We start from the raw sequence: 14,926 nt of genomic DNA on the forward strand, positions 1-14,926 counted from the left end.
CAACAACACAACTTCACAGGTAAACTGAATTACGTTAATTTCATTTCAGAGCGGTTAATTCACCACTATACATATCACTGTGATGAAAAACCACCAATGTTAGAAGCATCAGAGTTTATGCACTCTTTAAACAGAAACCAACTTTGTATAAAAATAAAAGTACAAAGAGACAATTTCACTCAGCTTAAATTTCCTTTAAATAGTCATATACATTTTGATAACGATAGTATCACAACAACTGATTGTAAAATTTCAACTAAAGATTATTTATTTATAATTGAAGGAAAAACAGAAACCGGACAAGAAGTAAAACTCTTTTGGGGAGAAAAACATTTTGAATTGTTAAAAGACATAACACCCTGTAACGAAACTATTACAGAATTCCAAACACTAGAACAACAAATACACACGGATACATGTGTTGATATCAACAAACTAAACACAGTTTTCATACTAGTTTGTAAAAAAGACGCTATTGAACTTATAGACGATAAACTAAAAGTCTAACAGATAATATGATACTAATTCTTGTTATCGTAGATTACCAGTGAATTTACATATAATTAATGCGATACCGTTAAGTGTCAGTTACACAAGAAAATAACTGTCATTTTCCAGTGCAGCATATCTTTTCCAAAATAACAACACTCGTTTATAAGTTTCAACAATTGATTTCTCAGAAACATTAGTAACACTCTATTTAATATTAAATAAAATAATATTATTTCTTACTATATTCTTAGTACCTTGCATAGTAGTAATATCCACGTATCTAGCGATTGTCACAATCCATGAAGTAATTAGAAATCGCAGAGTAGTATCTGCAAGCCCACCAGTACAATAATTCAATGCATGAAATACATCCTGATATATACCATATTTGTAAAACAAACATAGATATTGTAGAATTGGAAATATTTAAATTTATTAAAATTGCGATAGTTATATATTTCTTAGTACGCATGTGCTTAAGCTTAATAGAAACCTTTGTAAAGCTTAATATAAACCTTAGAAATCCATAAAAATTGATACAAAACCAGACATAGAAGAATCTATATATCACACATTACATACACAAAAATTCTATCTACAAATTGGATTTCCTGCAGAATCACAATTTTACGGAAACGTTGTAATATACCAGTTAAATTTAAGAATACAACATAACGAAATTTGGATATCGAATATAGGAGCACAAACACATCAACCACAACAAGAACTAATACCAGTACTGATATTAACGCCACCATATATGCAAGTCCCACCACACGGACCTGGTTCCGGAGCTTAAATAAGCAAAAATCAGCAAAAATTGCGTCATCAAATAATAATAGTAACCGTAACAATACTCAAGAACAACCACATCATAACGAAGTAACAGATCTAACAAATATACCAACATCGCCTGAGATAGACGATACAGACCCTAGAAACGAAAACCAGTATACAGTACGGCGTGAGAGAACAGAAACTAGACACCTATTAAGAGGCAGACGTAGAGCATCACTCTCATTCCCCACACAAGATTCTACATTAGTCTCATACGACTCTACTGACATAGAATCAAATATAATAAGACCTATAGAAGCCGGACAATCAGAACCACCAAGTCGAACCGGAACACCAACCGGAACATCAACCCGAACACCAACACTCCATAATTTTAACATCAGTTCACCTAGCGATCACTCAAGTGTTAATACTATCCCAACACCTACATCATCTGAATTAAGAGTAAATCCATTTCTACCACCCAAATTTCAACAAAGACAAGACTTCAATTTCGTACAAGACAATTTTCGTGTACAACCAATACACTCACCACATAGTTCAATTTGGTCAGCAACTTCACCCCAAAATACGATAAGTACAAACACTACACCAAATAGATCACAACAATCTTCATCCTCGAAAACCTCTATCAGCGTACCACGAGTAGAAGTAACAAACTCTTTACAACCACCACGAAATACAATACTCTCACCATCATCATTTATACCGGAATTAAGACTAGCATCAAGTCACCCCGGTAGAACTCGAGCAACAACAGTTCTAAATCCAAACCCCCCTACTTTAAGTAGAACTAATGATCACACATATCTTTTTCCATTAGATCATAAGACCTGGAATCCACCCCCACCATTATACGGACCAACTAGTCTTGGAGATACCCTCACAAATTGGTCAAGAAATAGACTTACAAATACCTTAAATCTAACACATCGCCAACGAAACTCAGCACTTGAAGTTCTAGCAACGCCATCTCTAGAACTAAGATTTAATACAACAATCAAATACGATACGATATTCAACCACCCATTTCATGCAACAACACCCTCTATAGTAACAACAACGACACCAGCACCGTTTATTTGTATTGACTTTGTTTATAAGTTTGATAGATACACTAAACAAACTTTAGGTTTTGCAACATTTTACAATCCTCATACAGAATTATCGTACACATGCCGTTTCAATTAAATTCCATAATACTAATATTAATAATAATATTAATATTTAATTATATGAAAATAGACACACAAATACAATCACAATATAAGATACAAAACAAACTAAAAGAACATATCAAAGACCGCATCAACGAAAGAATGGAGAAACATATCAAAAACATAAAAAATAAAAACAAAATGAAAATACATACATCAAACACAATAGAACGCGAAAACCTCAACAAACTCATGAATCACGTATCTGACAATCAAACAGAATTAACAGCAGACTCAAATTCAATCAAAGACATTTATAACGGCACAGCATTAGAGAATTTTAAAAACAGTTCAGACTAAGAAGAAATGTGGAACATAGCTATTCATAAATGGTCAAGAAACTGGAATTTCTATAGAGAATATCTCACAAACCGTATTCTAGAAAAATTCCAATTAAACAATAAAAGACAGAAACGTCAAACAAAGGAAGACTACATAGAATTAACAGGACAAAACATAAACGGCTCAGCAATCGGACCTCAAGATATTTTTATTGAACATTACGATTGCGACGCAGAAGAAATCACGAACGTAAAGTACTACGAACTAAACAAAATTAGTACATGCAAATTTAAACCACTAGATTTAGATATGACAAAAACAGAAGTTCAACTATTATCAAAAGCACAAGCAGTAGAGACTAAAGCATACGCAGTTGCAGGAACGATTAAAGAACGGGTAGAATGGTGTTCACAACACACCAACTACATTAGAGCAAACCGACCTAGCTATTAGGTATCAGACGCACAAAGAACAAAAATATTAGACTCGGACGAAGTTCGTAACGAACTCGCCAGACTTAACTTACTAAAAAACACAGAATATAAACCCACAAGATACAACATATCATTCAATTACATAGCTGACCCACCATTACAAAAGAGAATTGAAGACCTACAAGGCAGAATACAATTTCATTTAGATACTCCTATGGTACCACCATACGGCATAGTGTATGATTACACAAACCCAACATGGATACCATCCGCAATAAAAAACGCACAATCAAACTGTTTAACCGGAGTAAGAAAACAAAACAGAATAGACATATTAGATTGGACATTAGAAATCAGAGAAGTATCACTCATACTAAATCTTGATACGGAAGAAATTTCATACATGGGAACAAAGCTAAAATGCGATCTCCACAAAGGAGAGTGTCAACCGACACCTTTTGCAAAAGCAACAATAGTTTGGGAACCCCAAACACATTGTCAATTATTTGAACTGATTAGATTTGATGCAATCATTGTAAAATACCAAGACCGATATTGGATAGAAACAAACGCAGAATGGACAACAGTACAAAAACCAGATGTACAAGAGAAAATAACACTAAGCAAAACAGCCTCAATAGCAACACGATTTGAAATATATCCAATAGTTGAACACGAATGCGGATCAATACAACCTTTACATAAAACAGAATATGATGATATTTACATAATATATGAATATGGCTTTGATATGCATACAGGACACAAAGTAACAAGAAAAAAAGATAAATTTGATATTGAAAAATTCATAAAAATAACACCAAAAGAAATCACCTCAACACTCACGCGCTATGAAGATGAAGATAACAACCAATTTTTTTATGGTTTTATTAACGAAAACACACTTAAATATGAAAATGGACTTATATATGAGTAACATATACTCTAGAATCATTTTACAAGCAATAGAATTTTATTCACAATTTTGCGAACAAACCAGAAATCTACGACAATTAACATTAACACAAGTACAGAAGAACACACCACTTCTAGGATACATCCTTACAGGAGACAGATCGATCTTTGTAAAACAAGAAGGAGTAAACGTTATGAACATGTACAAATGTGCAAAGAAATCATCACCACTTTATGTACCACAAACACGCGAATGCTATGATAAAATACCAATTCTATACAAAAACAGAGTACAGTATGTACACCAACTAACACGCCAAACATAACTTTGGGCAAAAAAGGTACCATGTTCACACAGTAATTTTCATCAACTTATATCTATAGATACGGAAGGAGCATCTCGATACAGATTAACACCGTATACAGTTAAAGTTGAAACAATGCTAAACACTATATCACCTGAAGAAATAGTATTAGACAATATGTTTAGTAAAGCAAGTCTAATAGAAAGTGGAATCTACAGTAAAGAACAATTAGTACAAGAACGAAAAAGAGATCTATTACATGAATACATGAGAGACCGTGAAAAACCATTACAAGACGCACAGTCAGCTAATGCACTAAAACTCCTAGAGCTCGAACAATTAGGTTTATTACAAACATATAAAAATTACGAACAATCACTAAAATGGCTACGAGATTTGAATATCAACGGATATAACTTTCAGATCGATCAACCCAGCGTAAACTGGAAAGAAATTTTTGACGGCGCATGGCTGAAAGAACAAATTCTCACCATCTTTGGTTGGCCATGGTACAAATTAGAGAAAATGGCTATTATTTACGCTATGATTAGTATGATATTATTTATAACAAATCTTATTATTAAATTCTATAACGCTTTTGCTATTCACAAAGCAATCGGAAAACAAGCAAGTATAACAAAAATACTACTAACCGGAATATTTGGAATATTTTCACAAACACATACACAATTAGTAGCACAGATACAAGAAGAAAATATACATGACGACAGTGACGATAACAATTCCCATTACGGAAACTTAAACAACAAAACCAGAAAAAGTAGACCTAACTTTCGTAGACCTTCAACAGAAGTAACAACGTCAAATCATAACAACAATGAAATACCAACAGAAATTTACGTTGATACGAATTATAAACATAACAACACAACAATCCGTAGAACGGAAAGCGAATTTCAATTACAAACTTTAGAACCAACAAAAAAGATACAGAAACCACCATTACCAGAAAGGAATTATAAACCAGAACCATTTCAACTAGAACCACTAGAAACAATAAAAGAGAATAAACTACCATCAATATTACCACAAATAATCACACAACCCCCGGCATATCAATGCATCGGAAATAATTTATCAGCACCTATCCCTAGTGCACCAAAAGTTGAACAACATAATTGTTTATTCCACAATCATCCATATGAAACACCTATACCAATTCATCAACCAAAACCATATGAAATCTCAAATCCTTCAACAAATAACGAACACAGACACTTAATACCTACATCGAAACTACTAGATATGCAAAACCCTCCACCGATTGATTTTGAACAACTAAAATTAACGGCTAACAAAATGCATAATCGCAGTCACAGCCTAGATGTACTCCAAATTGATCAGCCACACACAAATGAAGTCACATACTTTGACACTCATTCGGCTGATACATACGAAATTTAAAACAATATGTACATTAAAGAACATCTAACATTAAAGAACATCTAACAGTATACCCTCACTCCACTACTATCAACTCATCAAAATTGCATATTCATAAAATTGTATATTTGTAACAAAACACAAGAACCTTACAGTAAAAATGACAATGTATTTTTAACATATAACAATGTAACCACTAACGAGTGAGTCTTTAACATACCAAACTACAAACAGTTCCTATAACAGTAAACAAAACATTTTGAAACCATGTATTATTCCAATAGTAATAATCTCTGAGTTTTAGCACAATGGCAACAGGCATGGAATACGAATCGCCATACAAATCCGATTCCCCATTCAGCTACGAAGTTGAAGACGGAGAACTGAGTCCCGGATCAGGAAGATCGAGCCCTGGCACAGTAAGAGACAACGCGTCGGACTGTGGGACGCAAACAGACAATCAAATGGAGAATATCCCTGAAACAGTCACTACAATGAGAGTACACTTATACAATACTACACAGATTACTCAAACTCCACAAGAAATTGCACGTAAAATCAAGAATAGATTTGATAACAGACGGAGCTTGCAATCCTTTAACACTAAGTACCAACATTCATAGCTATGAACATAGCAGATTAGTTAAAACTCAGAACCGTTCGACGACGGAATCATATACATCACCCCCACTCCCAAAATACCCCCCACCAGTGCGACCGCCACCACCCTCTGATTATATTACAGAACAACCAAGAACACAAAGTTATAATCAACAACAATTGTTTACAACTAATCGTAGACCGAACAATTTAAGATTTCCCTACGCGGTAACACCAAGATCAGCAAACAGCAAATCATTTTTTCACCAATCAACAAATGAACAGACACCAACAACAACCGTCATGGAAACAATTTGGTTTCAGGACAAAGATCCTAGAACTTTAAATAGCCCACACAATAGTAATTACAACCCATTGTTATCATACAGAAATTGGGCAAATATGCCATTCGATTCACACGAATATAACTTTTTCATGACACCCCTTTATAACCTTAAAGATCGTGTGTCAGAGTATTTCCCACCTCTGCCACCAGAAAACACTAATACAGTCAAACGAAGTACGAAAAACATGGGGAGAGACAAACTCCACCAGTCTATGTACCCAATACTTAAACAGTTTTACAGTCTCACCGAGAGATTTTTATATGATTATGACTACGAGTTTAAAATTCCAATAACATGTCATTTCGACCAACTTATAGCTAAAGCATCCCAAGACTTATCTGCGTACAGTATTTACGATCATCAGATATTTCAACTGAGTTTCAATTTTCTGCATCCTACTCCGAAAAATGTACAGAACAATAACTACAGAGTGCATGAAACTAAATTAATTCACAACCTTATATATTACACATTTCTACGTGGCAAAAGCCATAACACATCAAAAAGTTACATACACATAAACGACCAACTTACGTCACCTTATTTCCTTAATTACGGATATCGTTTAAAATGGGAATATACATTGGGCACACTTAGGAACTTTGACCCAATTAAGAACTACTATATATTCCAACCGAAAGATTCCCCGGAGCGGCCTCTCATGGTACCGCTCGAAGCGTTGGAACCTTGCGAGGAATAGCACGTGTATCACCTCGAAGGAAGCGTAACGAACCGCGCTTTCACAAATAGGATAAACTTCAATAATGAACGGACTAAAACTGAACTTGAGCACGAACTATGCAACACAGTGAAAGCATCAATTACAGATATTCCATTAAAAGATCTAACGAACTTACTTGCATATTTTCTTTCAAAAGACGACAATTTCGTAAAGGAACACCGACATTATAAAGAACGGACGAACTATCCGAAACAGACGGAGAAGTTATAACAATGTTGCCACCGTAACAAGTAACAACTCTCAACAGTAACAATTCTTGATAATTTCGACAAGTAACAATAAATAACTATGAAATTAATCAGTGCATATATGATTATTTATGTTTTCCGAAACCCAAAATTTACCCTTTTCTGATAAATGCATTTATATCAGTCCAATAATTAATAATCAAATACTTTGTAAACCCTTATATTTGAGTTTTTACCTAGATAAATATGCTCACAACGAGTAATTTATAGTTGTACTTTATATTTGCACAACCATTAATTACAACAATAATTGTACCAAATTGTTATATATCTTTTCTGTTCAAATAAACTTTAAAAATACAAAATTGTTTTTTTTTACTTTTCCTATAAACCCTCACCTATTTTCTAAAATGTATATGTATATATGCAAAGATCTTTCCATAGTTAGTTATATGCAATTTTGTAAATAAATAACAACTTAAGATAAGGCACAGAACTGACAGGAATAACAACATTTGCATTGTAAACAAAGTGTATATGTACACAATGAGTCTTATTATAGACATACTAACTCTATGTATAACATGTAATAAAAACTTTCAGACCTTGAGTCATCGACATGACATTTCAACAAAACTCATCCTAGATTCTTATAGAACCAATTTATTTACACAACATACAAAACTATAATGTCAGTTTGAAATAATAATAACATAGCAAAGTGTTATATACTTTTCCAAACAAACTGTAACAATATATCAACTTATAACATAGATTAAAACAAAAAATATTTGAATTTCGAAATTTTCACATGTAAAAACATATACATAAACAGAGTACCAAATGCATGAACAACATACTTTCATTTACCAAAGAACAAAACACATGTATGGATACATTACATTAATTCTTTAAGCTATAGTAACACCTAACAGCTTCACCTTTACCTAGTAACAACTAACATTGTAGTACTCCAAATACTGAAACAGTCGTTGGATTATTTGGAATATTGTATAAGCGCGCAGACAGAGACTTTAACTTAATTTCTGAAGTTAAAGAAATAGAAGTTGATTGAATACGGTAGTTGGACATTTTTGGACATATCCATTACAAACCCATAAGCGAGATCTATAAACCCTTTACAAAGTATATAACATAGAAACGAAATATAGAAGTATAACAATACAATTCGTAAGAATTGATTGCATCAGAATAACTTCGGATTTCGCGCAGGAAACAGATTATTAATAAATGTTCATATTCAGTAACAAAATCTGTATTAATCCAACATGGCTAAACAATCACATGTCACTTAAACATTTCTAAACCATGTCACACACCTTGTGTTGACCTAGCCAGTACTACCCTCAATTGATCCGTCGAATTCCACAAACATATAACAAAATATGCTTAACACAGATCTTATATATCTTTATTTTTTTTCCAACCGGAAGCGATACTACGTATAACAGAAAATTGAAGACCGACACAGGTTATAATAAGAAAAAAATTTTCTGAACCTCTAACACCTAACAACAAACCAATTCAGGTAAGTCAGGTAAGTCAAGTCACTGGACATCAGGATCGCCTCCAAGCATCAACACCGGACCTACCCAAAAGGATCTTCACCCACTGGACGTGGTAATGGAATAGATACTTTTGTGGTTGTTGATGTTCACTCTTTGCTCTTTGGGCAACCTATGTCTAGGAATCGACTTACAGACGAACCGATCTCAAGCAACACACTCCAAAAAGAAAGAAAATCCTCCAGAGAGAAAAAAGAGAAATTGACTTATTAGAATGTACAAGAGATTTTCAAAAAACTCGAAACCCCGAAAGATGGAGTCAAATATGACTTCCAGAAAGAACTATTTGAAAGACTTTATTATTTAAATAAATAAAGACTGAAAATACTCTTCCCTGATTGGATAAAAAGGGAATAATATCTTTTCCTTTTTATCCTCTAGATGTTTACCCATATACCCCTCTTCGCAGAAGAGAAAGTTATTTAGTCATTACCAGTTCACCACCTGATATAATAATAAAGTATATCTCTCTCTCTCTACTCCGCTCTTGTTTTGTATTGAGATATACGTTATACTTTAGCATTGGGGCCCGTGCACTGTCTACTGAAGCTCAGATAGAAGAGTAACAGACTAAAGATATAGAACTTTAGTTAGTCAGGTAAGCCTTAAGAGTACACCATATTCTTGAGACAACCATAAGACAGTTCTAGAAGTATCCTAATAAAGGTAAGCTCAGAACACGTCTTACTACGAAATTCGACGATGGAAAAACAAAGGTAAAATTTAACCTATCTATGAATAAAGACGCTTCTCATCTTCAAAAAACAAAGAGCTAGCAAAGTACCTATTCACCTGAGAGATAGAATACAGAAACTACTTGACGTTCTAAAGAAATACGACATGATATCACCAGTCAATAAAGAACAGCTTCCAACTGGCAATACATTTACGAACCCAGTGATTATTTTACGAAAAGGAGAATCACTAAAAATTGTCTTAGACGCACGATATCTGAACAGTGTGATAGATGAATCTAAATGTAACTGGCCTATAGAACCAGCAGACGTAGCACTAACCACAATAAACGGCACAATCATCACTACTGCAGACTTGAATAGCGCAAATAACCAAATACCTTTGTCTAACGAATCAATGAGGTGTACACACTTCACTATTGGAAACAAGCAATACTGTTTCAAACGACTCTTTTATGGTATATCCATTGAACCAGCAGCATTCGCTTCAATACTAACACATTTCTTGTATCCATTGATACGGAAAGGAACAGTAATCACCTACGTAGATGATATCTTCATTCAAGCAACAACATAAGAACAAATGTAAGAAACCCTGGAAGAATAATACCAGGCATGGAATACGAATCGCCATACAAATCCGATTCCCCATTCAGCTACGAAGTTGAAGACGGAGAACTGAGTCCCGGATCAGGAAGATCGAGCCCTGGCACAGTAAGAGACAACGCGTCGGACTGTGGGACGCAAACAGACAATCAAATGGAGAATATCCCTGAAACAGTCACTACAATGAGAGTACACTTATACAATACTACACAGATTACTCAAACTCCACAAGAAATTGCACGTAAAATCAAGAATAGATTTGATAACAGACGGAACTTGCAATCCTTTAACACTAAGTACCAACATTCATAGCTATGAACATAGCAGATTAGTTAAAACTCAGAACCGTTCGACGACGGAATCATATACATCACCCCCACTCCCAAAATACCCCCACCAGTGCGACCACCACCACCCTCTGATTATATTACAGAACAACCAAGAACACAAAGTTATAATCAACAACAATTGTTTACAACTAATCGTAGACCGAACAATTTAAGATTTCCCTACGCGGTAACACCAAGATCAGCAAACAGCAAATCATTTTTTCACCAATCAACAAATGAACAGACACCAACAACAACCGTCATGGAAACAATTTGGTTTCAGGACAAAGATCCTAGAACTTTAAATAGCCCACACAATAGTAATTACAACCCATTGTTATCATACAGAAATTGGGCAAATATGCCATTCGATTCACACGAATATAACTTTTTCATGACACCCCTTTATAACCTTAAAGATCGTGTGTCAGAGTATTTCCCACCTCTGCCACCAGAAAACACTAATACAGTCAAACGAAGTACGAAAAACATGGGGAGAGACAAACTCCACCAGTCTATGTACCCAATACTTAAACAGTTTTACAGTCTCACCGAGAGATTTTTATATGATTATGACTACGAGTTTAAAATTCCAATAACATGTCATTTCGACCAACTTATAGCTAAAGCATCCCAAGACTTATCTGCGTACAGTATTTACGATCATCAGATATTTCAACTGAGTTTCAATTTTCTGCATCCTACTCCGAAAAATGTACAGAACAATAACTACAGAGTGCATGAAACTAAATTAATTCACAACCTTATATATTACACATTTCTACGTGGCAAAAGCCATAACACATCAAAAAGTTACATACACATAAACGACCAACTTACGTCACCTTATTTCCTTAATTACGGATATCGTTTAAAATGGGAATATACATTGGGCACACTTAGGAACTTTGACCCAATTAAGAACTACTATATATTCCAACCGAAAGATTCCCCGGAGCGGCCTCTCATGGTACCGCTCGAAGCTTTGGAACCTTGCGAGGAATACCACGTGTATCACCTCGAAGGAAGCGTAACGAACCGCGCTTTCACAAATAGGATAAACTTCAATAATGAACGGACTAAAACTGAACTTGAGCACGAACTATGCAACACAGTGAAAGCATCAATTACAGATATTCCATTAAAAGATCTAACGAACTTACTTGCATATTTTTTTTCAAAAGACGACAATTTCGTAAAGAAATACCGACATTATAAAGAACGGACGAACTATCCGAAACAGACGGAGAAGTTATAACAATGTTGCCACCGTAACAAGTAACAACTCTCAACAGTAACAATTCTTGATAATTTCGACAAGTAACAATAAATAACTATGAAATTAATCAGTGCATATATGATTATTTATGTTTTCCGAAACCCAAAATTTACCCTTTTCTGATAAATGCATTTATATCAGTCCAATAATTAATACTCAAATACTTTGTAAACCCTTATATTTGAGTTTTTACCTAGATAAATATGCTCACAACGAGTAATTTATAGTTGTACTTTATATTTGCACAACCATTAATTACAACAATAATTGTACCAAATTGTTATATATCTTTTCTGTTCAAATAAACTTTAAAAATACAAAAATGTTTTTTTTTACTTTTCCTATAAACCCTCACCTAATTTCTAAAATGTATATGTATATATGCAAAGATCTTTCCACAGTTAGTTATATGCAATTTTGTAAATAAATAACAACTTGAGATAAGGCACAGAACTGACAGGAATAACAACATTTGCATTGTAAACAAAGTGTATATGTACACAATGAGTCTTATAATAGACATACTAACTCTATGTATAACATGTAATAAAAACTTTCAGACCTTGAGTCATCGACATGACATTTCAACAAAACTCATCCTAGATTCTTATAGAACCAATTTATTTACACAACATACAAAACTATAATGTCAGTTTGAAATAATAATAACATAGCAAAGTGTTATATACTTTTCCAAACAAACTGTAACAATATATCAACTTATAACATAGATTAAAACAAAAAATATTTGAATTTCGAAATTTTCACATGTAAAAACATATACATAAACAGAGTACCAAATGCATGAACAACATACTTTCATTTACCAAAGAACAAAACACATGTATGGATACATTACATTAATTCTTTAAGCTATAGTAACACCTAACAGCTTCACCTTTACCTAGTAACAACTAACATTGTAGTACTCCAAATACTGAAACAGTCGTTGGATTATTTGGAATATTGTATAAGCGCGCAGACAGAGACTTTAACTTAATTTCTGAAGTTAAAGAAATAGAAGTTGATTGAATACGGTAGTTGGACATTTTTGGACATATCCATTACAAACCCATAAGCGAGATCTATAAACCCTTTACAAAGTATATAACATAGAAACGAAATATAGAAGTATAACAATACAATTCGTAAGAATTGATTGCATCAGAATAACTTCGGATTTCGCGCAGGAAACAGATTATTAATATATGTTCATATTCAGTAACAAAATCTGTATTAATCCAACATGGCTAAACAATCACATGTCACTTAAACATTTCTAAACCATGTCACACACCTTGTGTTGACCTAGCCAGTACTACCCTCAATTGATCCGTCGAATTCCACAAACATATAACAAAATATGCTTAACACAGATCTTATAAATCTTTATTTTTTTCCAACCGGAAGGGATACTACGTATAACAGAAAATTGAAGACCGACACAGGTTATAATAAGAAAAAAACTTTTCTGAACCTCTAACACCTAACAACAAACCAATTCAGGTAAGTCAGGTAAGTCAAGTCACTGGACATCAGGATCGCGTCCAAGCACCAACACCGGACCTACCCAAAAGGATCTTCACCCACTGGACGTGGTAATGGAATAGATACTTTTGTGGTTGTTGATGTTCACTCTTTGCTCTTTGGGCAACCTATGTCTAGGAATCGACTTACAGACGAACCGATCTCAAGCAACACACTCCAAAAAGAAAGAAAATCCTCCAGAGAGAAAAAAGAGAAATTGACTTATTAGAATGTACAAGAGATTTTCAAAAAACTCGAAACCCCGAAAGATGGAGTCAAATATGACTTCCAGAAAGAACTATTTGAAAGACTTTATTATTTAAATAAATAAAGACTGAAAATACTCTTCCCTGATTGGATAAAAAGGGAATAATATCTTTTCCTTTTTATCCTCTAGATGTTTACCCATATACCCCTCTTCGCAGAAGAGAAAGTTATTTAGTCAGTACCAGTTCACCACCTGATATAATAATAAAGTATATCTCTCTCTCTCTACTCCGCTCTTGTTTTGTATTGAGATATACGTTATACTTTAGCATTGGGGCCCGTGCACTGTCTACTGAAGCTCAGATAGAAGAGTAACAGACTAAAGATATAGAACTTTAGTTAGTCAGGTAAGCCTTAAGAGTACACCTTATTCTTGAGACAACCATAAGACAGTTCTAGAAGTATCCTAATAAAGGTAAGCTCAGAACACGTCTTACTACGAAATTCGACGATGGAAAAACAAAGGTAAAATTTAACCTATCTATGAATAAAGACGCTTCTCATCTTCAAAAAACAAAGAGCTAGCAAAGTACCTATTCACCTGAGAGATAGAATACAGAAACTACTTGACGTTCTAAAGAAATACGACATGATATCACCAGTCAATAAAGAACAGCTTCCAACTGGCAATACATTTACGAACCCAGTGATTATTTTACGAAAAGGAGAATCACTAAAAATTGTCTTAGACGCACGATATCTGAACAGTGTGATAGATGAATCTAAATGTAACTGGCCTATAGAACCAGCAGACGTAGCACTAACCACAATAAACGGCACAATCATCACTACTGCAGACTTGAATAGCGCAAATAACCAAATACCTTTGTCTAACGAATCAATGAGGTGTACACACTTCACTATTGGAAACAAGCAATACTGTTTCAAACGACTCTTTTATGGTATATCCATT

The sequence above is a fragment of the Convolutriloba macropyga genome, chromosome 13 (assembly GCF_964194025.1).
Source record: "Convolutriloba macropyga chromosome 13, txConMacr16.3, whole genome shotgun sequence".
Taxonomy (NCBI): domain Eukaryota; kingdom Metazoa; phylum Xenacoelomorpha; order Acoela; family Convolutidae; genus Convolutriloba; species Convolutriloba macropyga.